The 15063-nt window shown below is 40.2% G+C and overlaps 1 protein-coding gene and 1 non-coding gene across 2 annotated transcripts in view; one reads left to right on the top strand and one right to left on the bottom strand.

The window, feature by feature from the left end:
• The window catches only part of FRMPD4 (FERM and PDZ domain containing 4), a 551128-nt gene that overhangs the window by 274853 nt on the left and 261212 nt on the right, over positions 1-15063 (top strand). The window lies entirely within an intron of this gene.
• On the bottom strand, positions 88-218 carry LOC115941000 (small nucleolar RNA SNORA63). The gene has a single exon (XR_004075731.1). It is a non-coding gene; the product is annotated as a small nucleolar RNA SNORA63 (small nucleolar RNA).

The following is a 15063-nucleotide window of genomic DNA, read 5'->3' as shown; positions in this document are numbered from 1 at the left end:
CCCTGGGATCATGACCTGAGCCGAAGGCAGACGCTTAATGACTGAGCCACCCAGGCGCCCCTCAAGTCAGTGTTTTACTTGGTAAACATGTCTGAGACCATGCATCCCTGGCTGCTAAGCACCATGGCGGACAGGGCTAGAAAGGTAGCAGCTTTATTTTGAGCAGGGGGCAAAGACAAGGCAGCACTTTACAGCTACACTGTAACTAGATCCTGCATCAGAACTAGTCCATCTTGTGTTAAATGCTGAAGTGCTGTTAGGAAATGCTAGTATTTGCTGAGCATCTATTGTTTATAAGTGTTTTCTATGGTCTCTTGCTCCCTGCTTTCCTCCCTTCTCTCTCTTTCTCTCTCTCTCCTCTTTTTTTTTTTAAGATTTTATTTATTTATTTGACAGAGAGAGACACAGCGGGAGAGGGAACACAAGTGGGGAAGAAGGAGAAACAGGCTTCCCACCGAGCAGGGAGCCCAACGACGTGGGGCTCGATCCCAGGACCCTTGGATCATGACCTGAGCCGATGGCAGCCGCTTAACGACTGAGCCACCCAGGCGCCACTCTCTGTCTCTCCTCTTGTTTTCTGTCTGCTTCTCTGTCTTTTTCCCTGTCCCTTTCAGTTTCTCCCTTTCTTCTTTCCCCCTCTTCCCCTCTGCCTCCTTTTTTTATTTTCTGGATGTAAGTAGTGATTGAGTTAGGAGGGCAAGATGACACTTCGTCTTCTGAGGGAAAGATCAGTTCTTGGAGGGGTGTCGGTATATTTCCTTCTGTGCATATTTTCACCTGGTCTTCATCGATGACCATCACTTTCCCCTTCCATGCCAGGTGTGGGAAGACACCTCTGACATGGCCATTAACAAATTGCACGATGTACTCTTTGAAGGCATGGAGGTTTTTCTTAAACTCGGATTCATACTTCTCAAATTACAGTTTTGATCATTAATCCCCTTTAGATCTACATAGGTTCTTATGCTTATGACCTTGGTTGGCACTCTTACAAGGTAAAATTTCATGGGACTAAATTCTAGTTTCTGATTTTTAAATAAAAAATTCATGTGGTGAGAGAATCTTTTAATTGGTGTCTTATGACTCCTTTGTTCACCCTTTTTGCCTCTTTGGCGATGAGACATGATAATAGTTGGTTTTTCTTGCTTTATGGGCAAAGAAAAAAATAAAAAGGTATCTGGCTTTTTCGACATGATACTTGCTCTAAGGGCATGGGAAGTAGATCTTGAGCCTTGAGCCACTTTACAAAAGAAGTTGCTACTATCATATATTTTTTCTATCTTTGTTTAAAATCATTTGTTTTTGAAACTCCACTAAAAAGTTTTTGACAAGGTTTTGCCTCATTTTTGCATAATCTCTTTCCATAGCCATCCAGAGACTACCCCTGCTTAACTGAAAATTTTCTTGCTTAATTTATAGATAAGGATAAAATCTTCATGACCTAAGGGCTCAGCTCAGATAGCATCTCCACCTGGAAACTAAGAGACCCTCCTCTGTATCGGATACCTCAAGTGCATTTGCTACTTTAATATTTCTTCAATCTATTCGATTTATCTCTTTATAGGTTTGCTTTCCCATTAGGCTATAAACTACTGTTTATGTTGCCAGCAGTCACCCCCACGTTGGATATTTGTAACACTACTAGGTCGTAAAAATAGTGCTAGATCTTTCTTCGGAAGGTGATAACTCTGACACATGCATTTTTCTATATTATAAATTCGGTTTTTAATTCCAGTTATTATTTTATTTTATGCCTTTACAACATTGTTTTGCAGAGTGTGAGGCTTCAGCAGACTGCGAATGGGGCTTGCATCATAGAATAGGTTAAGAGCCTCTAATGGAACAACATGTTCCCCAAGTCAGAGGCACTTCAATGACGTTTGAGACGATGGTTTCACGTGCCCTTGCCCTGGCCGCCATCTTAGTCATTGACTGATTCCCGTATCATCACTCTGGAGAAGGCTTTGGATTACTTGGGGGTGCAGAGAAGAGCAGAGATTGGGTGACTGTGAGCTGTTCTTAGTCCAGCTGATCCCTATTGGATTTGAGCTTCTATCAGTGTTTCTATTTATAAACAACTTTTTTTTTCTATGTGACATGGTTGAGATATGCACAGAAGAACGATGCTGTTGCATCCGACGTAATCATGTTATTCTCCTGTTCTATCGCATGATAATACCATTATTGCTAGTATACAAAAAGCTGAAAATAGCCATCACATTCTTGACTTTTCTCCGGAAAGGTCAGTGATGTTGCATTTCTTTTACGGTTTCTTCTAAAACCTTTTGGCATGAATTTTAGTTTTCCAGAATGGGTCACAATTTCTCAACGAACACAAATACCTTTTGTGATATTTCATGTACATTGTTCAGAGGAGATCTCATTCTGTGGATTTCATAAGAAGAAAGGGTCACTTAAGTATTTCTACTTAGATATTCTCTATGTTTTTAAAATTTCTGACCTCTCATTTCACTGCATCATGATCCTATTTTTCAGGACCTACTGTTTGAAAAGTCCCTCATCCTCCTGCCTCAAAACCTATTCTTTTACTTAAATCCACACCCAGGATTGCCTCCTTGCCCTCATTACAATGGAAGGGAAGTTTGTTTTTTCTCCTGTTTCAAGGGAAGGCTGACTTTCTGTCTTGTGCCCTGTTGTGATATTACTACAAATTGCATTGAAGAGTAGATAGGGGAGGCCCATTTTCATTCATTAAGGTGTATATTAAGGAGTTGTATCTGGAAACATGAAAAGATGCTCTTCTGACCACATGCTTTTGTTTGGGAAAATATAATTATGTTGTAGAAAAATACAGTAATTAATGGAGTTATTGATGTTTTAAAATAATAAATATTTAGATCATTTTCCACTTTTAACTTCCACTGTAGTTTTTTTAAAGATTTATTTATTTATTCTAGAGAGGGGTTGAGAGAGCAAGCAGGAGTTGGGGGCAGAGGAAGAGGGGAAGCTGACTCTGCTCTGATCATGGGGATCAACCCCCCGACCCTGAGATCCTGACCTGAGCTGAATCCGAGAGTAGGACGCTTAACCGACTGAGCCCCCCAGGTGCCCCAACAGTGCATTTTAATCAATAGATGTGAACAACATGGAAGAAAGTTTTTCGGATGGGTCATCAGTCATGTTTGGGAGAATAAATGTGTCAAGAGGCCAGTGCTATTCTTGGTCTACTTTTAGGGAACATGTCTCTTCACCTCTATTCCACTCTGTGATCCAGTCTAATGTGACTTCCACTCCCATTAGTACACTGAACCTGCTGGTTTCAAAGTCAGTGAATTCAACTGGCAAATTCATACTAGACCTGTGGAAATCATTCCATGTTATTCTTGGCCATTTTCTGGAAATGCTTTTATATTGACTCAAGGTAGTCAAGAGAGGAGTGTCAAGCCCACTCTTGGTGTTCCCTCTCTCTCCCCCATTGCATCTCCTCTGTCTCCTTATTGTGCTTCCTTTTCAGTTACCTCTCTTGAATTTAAGTGACCCTTGGGGATCTGGCGTCCTCCCATGCTCCCTGGACAGTCTCATTGCTTCACTATTTGCAGTTACCATCTCTGGGTTGATGAAAGCCATGTCTTTATCCCTGATTTTCTCCGCACTCTTTGGACCCAAATATTGAACAGCTTGCTGGAATACCAATGCTTGGATCTTCTACCAGCACCTCCATTTTAATATGTCGTGAATTGAACTTACCATGTCACCACCCCACCTGCTCCTTAATCTGTGTTTCCTTGGTCCGTCCTCCATGTAGTTACTCCATCTAGAAGTTTGGAAACAATTCTTGATGATTTCTTTTTTATTAAGCCCTCAACATCCCTCACAATATCCAAAGTCTGTGTCACCCATGTCCTCCATGCTCAAAACCATCCCACCGTCTCTAACTTGTATTAGTGCCTTGCCCTAATCCCCATGGTCTCTGCTCTGAGAGACTGCAAAGATCTAGCTGGCTCCTTAGTTAGTCTTCACAGTGCCACAGGTCTTCTGCCCACACCCCTCAGGGTGCACATTGCACCATTCAGTATTTCCTCAAGAGTCTTGATCACCTGCTTCCAGTCATCCCAGCTGCTTCATCTCTCATCTTCTCCTGCCCGTCCCGTGCTACCCAGAAGAGCTTTGATATGGTTGTGTTCTCCGTGCTCCAGGCCTGCATGCCTGCTTTTCTTTCATCCCATGCTAGCTCCCACCCCCTCCACGTGCATCTTCTCCCCCTCAAATGCGTGCCGTTCTCACTAACTCCATCTACGTCCTTTGTTTTCTAGAGTAGACTTTGTTCCCCAAGCAAGCCTTTGCTGGCCCAACTCCTGCCCTTTGTCAGAGCCTCTATAGAGCCCTGGGTGCTCTGTGATGGCATTTGTCAATCCACCTATGTAATTGCTTGTGTGATGTGACATTCAGGAGGCCAACAAGCTCACCTTTCTTATTTGTCTTGGGATCCTAATTTGCTGTCTCACCAGGAACTCTTAGTACCTACTTGTCGAGTAAGGATGTTCATCTATTCTTAAAATTATTTTTTCCTTGAAAGGTGCAGCAATTTCAATGATTTTCCATTTTCAAGTAATCACAGAGTGCCTTGAGCACAGAATAGCAATGATTTCAGAATTTACAAATACGGGATTCATGGTTTCCCCAAGCCAGCATGGGTTTAATTTCATCTACCACCCACAGGAAAGATCTAAGAAAGAACACTGATGTGCTGGGGTGGTAATTGGAGGTGGCAACATGGTGACCAGGTTCAGAACTTCCGCCTGAATATGAGGAGGGTGCTTGTGGTGAATGAGGATCTGATTTAAAAAACATTGTTTGAGATGAATGTATCACAAAAGTAATTCCATTGTGGTTTTTTTTTCTTTCCTTTAATGTCTTTAAATTATAAAACCGCTAAATATAAATATGGTGCCTGGGGCGCCTGGGTGGCTCAGTTGGTTAAGCGACTGCCTTCGGCTCAGGTCATGATCCTGGAGTCCCGGGATCGAGTCCCGCATCGGGCTCCCTGCTCAGCAAGGAGTCTGCCTCTCCCTCTGACCCTCCCCCCTCTCATGCTCTCTCTATCTCATTCTCTCTCTCAAATAAATAAATAAAATCTTTAAAAATAAATAAATAAATAAATAAATAAATAAATATGGTGCCTGTCTTTAAAACTGTTCTCTCATGGAGGTGAAAAAATGAAACTATACAATTCATCATAGGAGAGAAGTCCTACATAAATGTTATCTGGTAGGTTAGGAAGCCTGAGGGAAAAAGGCTTTAATGCTACCTTTGGGTTTCTGGGGAAGTAAAGTATTTGCAAAAGAGGTAAAATGGTTTTTTCATTTGTATATTTTTCATAGAACTATATAATTTCTAGTCCATCCCTGAAGACACTAAATCGATTTAAAGCTGGACCACATAACAAAGGTATTTAGGTTCCCGCTTTGTTTGTCTTCTTGCTTTCCATTCTCTCGCCCTTTCCATTTTATTCCCAGTATTGTGGGCAACTCAACGGACTTTCATTTACTTCAAGTCATAAACACTTATGATGTTTATGTCCGATATTTTTGATTCTTTGAAATTAGGGTTTGTTTATACAGCATTTCCTTCCAGTATTATAATTTTAGGTGATTAATCTTGGAATTTATTAATGATTATGCCCTTAGAGTTCACTGCTTTTGAAAAAGGTATGGCATATGACCACCAGCTCCTTTTTCTCTTGGGTGGTGCATTTCCTTCAAAGGACCCGCCTCATTATCTAGTGAGTGAAGCCCTTTCTTTTCAAATCTATTCAGTGGAACAAATATTTATTGTTTATTGCTGGAGGTAGACTACAGGCCATCACATTTGGTGTGGAAAACCTGATTAGATGGGGTGCCTGGGTGGTTCAGTCCCTGCGCAACGGGGAACCTGCTTCTCCCTCTGCCACTTCCGCTGCTTGTGCTCTCTCGCCTGCGCTCTCCCTCTCTCAAATAAATAAATAAAATGTTTAAAAAAATAAATAAAACCTGATTAGTGGAGTTTTTTTTGTAATTACCTTCACTTCCTTCAGTCCAACTTCCTTCATCTGAAAAATGGGAAAATTATTCCCATTTTTCAGAAGTACATTAAGAAGTAAATTAGGTAAAGCCTATTAAGTGACTAGTTCAGTGCCTGGCATAGAGGCGGAACTCAGTAAATAATGGCCTTATGAGCAAGATTATGAAGGATCCTAAGAGATTCCCCAGGATTCCAGAGTAAGCTAGAAAGAGATGTTTTGTTTCCATAAGAAGTGCAATACATAGATAACGGAGAAACAAATGAGGAAATCCGCTTTCACAGATGTGGGAAAACGTTATGCCCATGTCACTCTAAAATTAGCATTCTTGCTCTTTAGTTTTGTCTAATATTCATGAAGGTGATCAGCTGCCCAGATCTGAGTGGCAAGTCTTTGAGGTTTGTTAATTTCTTCTTGCTTGGCCCTGTAAAAAGGCAGGGGAGGACCAGAAATGGGAAAGATGTGACTTTTTGTTTAGAGCTGATGTTTTCTGGAGGGCTGGAAGGGCAATCGGCCTGCAGAGATTGTTACTGTATACTGTGAGCTGAGATATTGAGGGAAAAGCTTTCCCTGACAGCTGAGTGTCTCCAGTCCTCCCTGTGGAACACCAGGAGGTTTCCAAAAGCGAATTCTAGAGGCAACACCCTAGTGTTCCTGGCATTCTTCTGCAAAAGGATGACTTTTCCAGGTTTGGGAGAGAAAAGTATCTTTTTAAAAATTCCTACTCCTGAAATCTCATTCTGAGTCAGGTCATTGGGTCTAGTCAGGTCATTGGGTCCAGGTCATCTAACACTGTTCAAACATTGACCGCAAATTGTTGTTCCTTCCGGGGGTCCTGAAAAAAATAATGAGATTAGGTTTGGAAGAGAATGGAAACATAAATGAGTGTTCCTCCTTAATGATGTTTTTGGCTGCCACCACAAGGATTATGGGCTTTAAGCTTCTAATCTTCCACCTTTTTTGACATATTTCCTGTTCCAGTATTATTGTTGTCTGAGTAGGGGAATAGAAAAGCTGCTGAGCAAAATGAACCCTTTCAATGTACCCAAAATGTCTTTGTCTACAGTTCAGTGGCTGAGTTCAATTTTCTTTCATTTTTAAAAAGATTTTTACAATTGCTTTTTAATTACATGAGATTGTTTTTCATTTATTGAACTAATTGTGTGCTATTTATTGATGTTCTTTAATCTTGTGCATTGAGCCTTGACTTATCATTTTAAAAGAAGAGCAGTGTCAACCACTGGTGTTGGTGTGGGAGGACTTCTGCCAAGGTTCCCCGGATCTCCCCGTCTCAAGAGTTTTAAAGCATTCAGTGGCCGGGATCACAAAGGCTTGTCAGCAATGGGTAACGAATAACACCTGTTGTCTTAAACTCTTAAGCAAAAAAGAGCAAGAAAGAAAGGGGAAGGAAGGAAGATTAGATGAAAAAAAGAAAAGGAAGCCTTCAAAATAAGCCACATCCTGCTCTTTGGCTAAAGGGGCCATCTTAGGTTTTTAATAACTTTTTTATTTACTTGTTAGTGCTAACGTAGCTTTTCATATGTTTGTGTGGAAGAACCGAAAGATGTCACCAGTAAGAAATGATGGGGAGTATCCACCGTGGGTACAGTAATTGCTCAGAGAGTAGGTTTTTTTAGAGTTTGAAGTATGGCCTAGGTCTAATTCAATCAGAAATACCTGTCTTTGAAAACATCTACAGTAAATGATTAGCTTAGTCATCGTTTAACTAGTTACATTTATTTTGTTTCCTATTCTTACATTTTCAATACAATATATTATTCCTGGAATATCAGAAGGTCTTTAAAGAATTTTTTCCTATATTCCACGAAGTTCTAAAAAGACCATTTTGAAAAAAATATTTGTCTTGGTTATCACAAAAGGTTTTATACCATATGATCCTAAATGATAAAATTGAATTCTCCAGAGCAGTGCTTTTCAGACTTCAATGAGGGTGATTATTACCTTGTTATGTTGTTAAAATGCAGATTCTGATTAAATATATCTGGGTCACGTATTGAGCTTTTGAGTTTCTTATGAGCTCCGAGGTGATGCTGCTACTGTCAGTCCACAGATCACATTGTGAGAAGCAAGGTTGAAGTCCAAGTTTGAAGTTCAGTTTCCAGCTCAGTTTCAGCATACACAAGAAGTGAGTGTGGGGGCGCCTGGGTGGCTCAGTCGTTAAGCGTCTGCCTTCGGCCCAGGTCATGATCCCCAGGGTCCTGGGATCGAGCCCCGCATCGGGCTCCCTGCTCCGCGGGAGGCCTGCTTCTCCCTCTCCCACTGCCCTTGCTTGTATTCCCTCTCTCACTGTGTCTCTCTGTCAAATAAATAAAATCTTTAAAAAAAAAAAAAAAAAAAGAAGTGAGTGTGTATCCCCCTAATGCCCCAGTCTTTCCATCTGGGAAAAGTTACATTGTCACATCATGAAAATATGAAAGGTCCTAACAATTTTTGAGTTATTCGAACATTTTCTAGTCATGTGATTACAAGTACTACCTGAATTATAAGTAAAGATTATAATTTCATATTTACTCAGTCTTAGATCAAGGCAGTGTTATTTATATAATGCTTTGGTATTCTCAAAGACAGGCCTTCCTCTTAGAACAAATCTCTCCATAACTCAGTTCTAATTTTTCCCACATGCTGGGGACTGAATGTTCTTGGTCCTTCAAAATTCAGAGGTTGAAGCCCTAACCTCCAATGTGATGGTACGGGGTGGGGGGCGTTGGGGGAGGTGAGTAGGTTTCGATGAGATCATGAGTTGAGTACACATGATGGGATTAGTGTCTTTATAAGAAGAGCAAGAGATACCAGATTTCTCTCTCTTCCTGCCTCATTTGCTTTCTGAAAGCTTGGGTAATGGTTCTCACCAGGTATTGAATCTACGGAGACATTGAACTTGCACTTCCCAGGCTCCAGCACTCTGAGAAATAAACGTCTGTTGTTGAAGCCTCACAGTGTAGGGTAGTTTGTTATATCAGTGCAAGCTGACTAATATAGTAAAGGATGACTTTTATAGGTTGAATACGTGAAGTCCCTCTTTGAAAAAAATTCCTAAACTGCTCTAAAGGAGTCCTTCCTGGGGTGCCTGGCTGGCTCAGTTGCTTAAGCAACCGACTCTTGATTTCAGCTCAGGTCATGATCTCAGGGTCCTGGGATCGAGTCCCGAGTCAGACTCCACAGACTCAGCACAGAGTCCACTTGAGGATTTTCTCCCTCTCCCTTTGCCTCTCCCCCTGTTCTTACTCTCTGTCTCTCTCTAAAAATAATTCTTAATTCTTAATTTAAAAAAATCCTTCCTTTGTAGCTAAGTAGTCACTTGTGCTATCATTCACAAAGACAAAACAAGCAGAAGTCAGCTAGAACCTTGTCTTCTTGGCTAAACAGGCATATATACTGAGCTTGGGTTTATGCTTAGCTCGTTTTTTTCCTATCTTTCTATTTGGTTAGACCATATTCCTCAAAGAAATGCCAACTTCTGTTTAGTGTTTTAGCTTTGTGTTTCAACAATGTTCTGTGTACTTCGGAAGAACAACGTTCAAAGTTTTTAGAAACGGCCAGTAATCCAAAGTTGTATTGCTATTCCTTCTCATTATTGATACTGAAAAGGAAGCAGATAAAAATTACCTGTCAGAAGGTACTTCTCTTAGGTTTTCTTAGAGCTATGTGCTGTCTAAACCCTGTTCCCTGTACTCTGCTTAAGGTCTCTGTGATCATCCTATTCTAGAATGAGAATAGTTTGTGTTTTAAAAAGTAATACAAATTAAAATCAGAATTTAATAGTTTCCTGATAAGATAATAGCTGATCAATTCTTTATGTCTCCAACAGTGGTTGTCAATCACAGGCCTTGGGCATGACAATGACAGTTTGGCTCTCAAGGAGACCCTGGGCAGGACTGAGGGTGGTTGACGATTGCTGACTTCCTGGGGGTCAAGGTCAGGGATATTGGGAAATATTCCACAATGTGTAGCACAGTTTCCCACAACAAAGAATAATTTGAACCTCAATGTCACGTGTGACAAGAGTCAGAAATCCTGGTTTATCATTATTTGATATAGTGTTGCCTACTCGGTTGTGTAGCTGTGAGGGTATTATCCATGCGATTCACATTAGATTAACAAGAATTGTGTATATATTGTTTGTCAGCGAAATTGGATTCTTTTTCGTGTTTTGCTGTAGTTTGTGATAAGGAATTTTTTATGTTCTCAACACCAGAATATGTCTGTTTATACTAAACCATTAAACATTTCATTAATTTCTTTTTCAAATCATGAATACTATACAGCTCTGTCATTTGAGCACATTTATTTAGAAATAAATTTTGGTTATAACTATCCCTTGAGAAAGACTAGGTTCCCCCAGGCTACAGGGTATGATCCCTATTTCTGTCTAAGTATTGTGATGTGGCATCCAGATGCATACAGTATGGAGACAAGCTAACTTCTTTTGAATCGTGTTCATCCTCAGTGCCTGTGGACAATGTGGGCAACCTTCGTGCCAGTGTTCCCAGAGTCTTCTCCTGCCCAGGGTGAGCAGGCTTGACCAGCCCCCTCACTTTAGAGACTCATATTGGCAATTGGCCACTATTATCCATGGAAACGGTGATGAGATTATATAAAGCAAAGGCTGAGCCCTGAAATCAATGACCTAATTTAAGCCAATATGGACAGGCTTTGTTTGCAATTGCCCTTTTTATCATTTTTCATCTGAGCTGCTAACTCTCTGATAGACCTCTGTAGGCCACTCCGGTGTCTTTACCTTTAGTAGGCCTTCGTAAAAGCACCAGGGAACAATAATCTGACTCCCCATCACCCCAAACAAAGAAAAAAGACCAAGAAACAAAAATCTCAGAATGCAAGGAAGATAAAAGGAGCAATTTCATAGCCCCATTGGCCCTTAAAAATCAAATGCTCGTCTCTATTGCTTGGGGTTCCTAGCTGTAGAGTTTAGTGTTTTTTAAGTGGGTTAGCATCCTGGCTGTCACCCACTGTGTGACCTCAGGTAGGTTTTAGAACCTCTCTATGCCTAATCTCTCTGAAAATGAGTATAATAACAGCCAGTACATTGTATATGGGATGGTGATGATTAGCTCAGTGAATGTAAGTAAACTGTTTAAGACAATGTCCAACACATTATAAGCACAATATAAATATTAGCTATCATTATCATGTCTATATATAGAAACTAACTTCCGTTCGTACACCTTAGTACTGAAGTTCGTTTCGATGTAAAGATAATTAATTGCTTTTGAAACACCTTTTCCGGTACTTTATCATTGCCTATTTAAGAATGTTCTCTGTCCTTCATACAGAAGGTTATGTTTGTAGTGAGCCCTGTTTCTCCTCCAGTTGTATTCTCCTCATTCCATCCTTCCCGTCAAAACAAGCCAACCATCAAGCAGTCAGAATTTTGCTGGCTGAAACCAAGACGCAGGCCGGTGTATACTTATTCTTTCTGTGTTAGGCCAGCTCATTCACCTCCAGCTACATGTCCCAGATGAGTGTCTGCATGACAGTGTAGAGAAACTAGGAAAATAATGCCTCAGTGCAAGAGTGTAAGGAAGCAAGACCTGGGTTAGTCTCTTTTGGCCGCAGAGTGCGGAATCAACTGGAGAAAGGAACTAAAGATGGCGGTGGTGTCCTGGGACAAGGCCAATGGCTTGTCCCCACTACTGGCTGAAGCCACCCCCCATCCAGGTGCTGTCTCCAGTCATCAGTGACGGTTGCCCATGCCAAAGAGTGTGGTTTATGTCCCTCTCTGTTTGGTAAAAGATGCTGTTTATTCTACTTTGAGTCACAATTTTACTTAGCAATCATTTTAAAAGGCTGGTTATTCTAAATTGCTTATGACATGATACCAAAGTCTGTTACTACTTATCCCCTGCTCTGCCCTCCTCCCCTGAAGCAAATACATTTACCGTGGCTTATTTATTCTCTTAATTAGAAGTATATTTTTTTAACGGAATGCATGAATTGCTATCTTTTTTTATTCATCCAGGTTCAGTTGTTATCTTGTTACTTTTTATTATGACAGATTTTAACCACATCTTTACTTTTTGTTGAATCCACAGGGAGGGTTTCATTATAATGTTGATTTAAAGCCTGTTCTATCCTAAGCTATGTATCCCTAGTACATTCCTTTTCTTGAAGAATTGATTTGATTTTACAGTTGCTTTGGTTTGTTCGTTTCTTTTTTAATCATCTGGAAAAGTCTTTTTTTTTTTCATATACCCCCAAGAATTCCTAAAACTACCTCTCAACAGTTTTCCTTAGGGTCCAGGATGGTAGATAAGTGATCCGTGTTTATCTTTTTCCTGAATACCTTTAACCTCCACCAATCTTGGGCAGCCTTTCCTTTAGCGTACTCGGAAGCTCTCTTTTTAAGTGGGATCTCACATTTCCATTGTATCTTCCTATATTTTTTCATTCTTTCTTTCACTGTTTCTTGAATCTCTTTCTTTTGAATCCCTTGTTATTTCTACCTAGGCTTACTTCGTCTCTGGAGCACATCCTCCATTACTTTTCTATGAAAATCCTCTCTTAGAGGATTTAAGTATAAATTCAAGCCTGCTTGGGTTTCTGTTTTTACTATGGCCAGACCTCCTGGCTTGTCCATTGGTTGAGAACAGCTGGCTTAGTCAGTGGGGATGCAGCCCAGGTGAGTAAAGCTGTTTCTATTGATCATCAACCAGGAGACCTCTTAATGGACGGTTGCCTCGCCCTTCTTTCCACTGTAACCTATGCCTCTGATTCTTCAAACTCTTGGGGGTTCTGAGGAGGTAGTGCTTGCTTCTATCATTTGCAGTCTAACTCTTCACCAAAGTAACTAGTTTTGACCTTTTTTCCTCTCTGTTAAGTTCATTATGCTTTCCTCCAGTTGATTTCTGTAACTTAGGATAATAGTTGCTGCCATGAGATTTTTCCTGTTTTGTCAAAGGTACTGTGTGTAATGTCTTTCCTCTTCCATCTGGAAAATATGATTCGGATGCCCTTTTGTGCATTCTGACTTTTAGTTGGTAAGAGTTGTCTTGCATCTGCCTCACAGGGCTCAATTACTGGACCTGAGTGATTTGTAACAAAACTAAGGTTTGTTCTCATAATCTCATTTCCCTCAATTCTATCCTAATGAATTCTGTGGTCTTTCCTTATGAAATCATTTACCATTCTCCACAGTTGCCGTTCCCTTTCAGAGCTCAAGGAAAACAGGTACTAATGTGACTTTCATGAAAAGATCTACATCTTTGTTTCTTGTCTTGAACAGTGTTAACTCTTCATAGTTAGTTGTCTTCTCTTTAATCCCATGGTTTCTTTACACATCAGTCTCCAGAACTACTTGAGGGAAAGACATCATCTCATTTTATTTATCTGTGAATCTTCAATGACTGCAGAGTTCCTTGCTTATAGGAGGTGCTCACTTCATATATGTTCAATGCATGGATGAAGGATATTACTTTTGGATGGTGACCCTCTAAAAGACGAAGACCATCATGATCTTATTGCCTAGTTTGGTCTGTTCTGGTACCAATGTCTCCTTCAGCAGTAGTTGGAGATTGATGTTCTAAATGAGAATGGGGAGAAGTTGTTGCTGGATCGTCCTTTTGATGAATGAATTAACCGTTCAAGTTTCACAGTTTTTTCTTAGTTTTGTTTTATCCCTAATTGTTTTTTACTCATCCATTCCTTTTTTTTAAAGATTTTATTTATTTATTTGAGAGAGAGAGAGAGCGCACACAAGTTGGGGGGCAGAGCAGAGGGAGAGGGAGAAGCAGGCTCCCTGCTGAGCACGGACCCTGACATATGGGGCATGATAAGACCCCTTGATCATCACCTGAGCCAAAGGCAGATGCTTAACTGACTGAGCCACCCAGTCACCCTCATCCTTTCTTTTTGATCTTTAAGTTTTTAAGCATTTTAAGCATTATTTTCTTACATCTCTCAGATAGATGTAGCTCTGTCTTTTGCGGGGGGGGGGCGGAAATGACATTATTGCAGTCTGCTTTAGATGGAAAACATTTTCTGAAGCATTTAACTGCTGCTGTTAGTTTCCAGAACAATATTTCCATAACATTCAGGGTTCAGAAGCGTATTTATATTCAAATTGCACATAGAAATTCATTCTTATCCTTGAGTTACAAATCAAATTGCATCTTAAATATTATATTTAAGAGAGACATAGCTTTCAATTTTGGCTTTTAGGAACATATCTTCAAACCATTTATTCATTCATTTATGCAAACATTTATTGAAAACTATTATGAGTCAAGCCATTTTGGGGCTTTAGGTATGCATATAGAAATAAGATACGTTCTCTGTTCCAAAGGAGTCCTGGGGTGAAAAAAAACATAATTTACAAGCAAAATACAGTGCATCCCATCTGAATATATAATGGTTCATGATACCAGTGTAAAAGGACAGAAGTGTGATTTCTGATGACTGAACTTCAATAAAGAGGAAATAGGTAGTCTAGTTATTCTTAACAAGTTTTCAAATAACAACATAAATGTGAATCTGTTCAAGCAAGATTTAGATTATAATCCATCAAGCACTTATTGACTCCCTAATGTATATTAGGTGAGGGTCCCAATGTTTACACATACCTAATAAAACTAGTAACATGAGTTTGCTTTGATATTTACAACAACATATAGGGAACCTAGTAGGTAAGAAGGAACAGTTGGAGTTTTCCATTTACTTCCATTCCTTGGAGATTTGTTGGTTATCTCAAAGGTCTGTTCAGAATCTGGAGTAGAGAGGTCCTTTGGTCCTTTTGAAGTGGTTATTAAGTTTTAGCACACTGAAGAATGACAGTCCATGGTGGTTGTACCAAAGAACATCCACAACAACCTGCATGGTTGATAATTTTGGCTTTACATTACGTTTGCCTCTTGTGCTAAATTTCTTTCTTGGTATAGGAAGCATTTTTACTTATTCTTTTTCTTTTTTTTAAGATTTTATTTATTCATTTGACAGAGAGAGAGAGCGAGAGTGGGGGGGAGGGGCAGGGGACAGGGAGAAGCAGGCTCCCCACTGAGCAGGGAGCCCGA

This window comes from Leptonychotes weddellii, chromosome X (genome assembly GCF_054177405.1).
Source record: "Leptonychotes weddellii isolate Sample4059 chromosome X, ASM5417740v2, whole genome shotgun sequence".
NCBI lineage: Eukaryota > Metazoa > Chordata > Mammalia > Carnivora > Phocidae > Leptonychotes > Leptonychotes weddellii.
The sequence above is the reverse complement of the archived record's forward strand: the minus strand, read 5'-3'. Positions and strand labels throughout refer to the sequence as shown.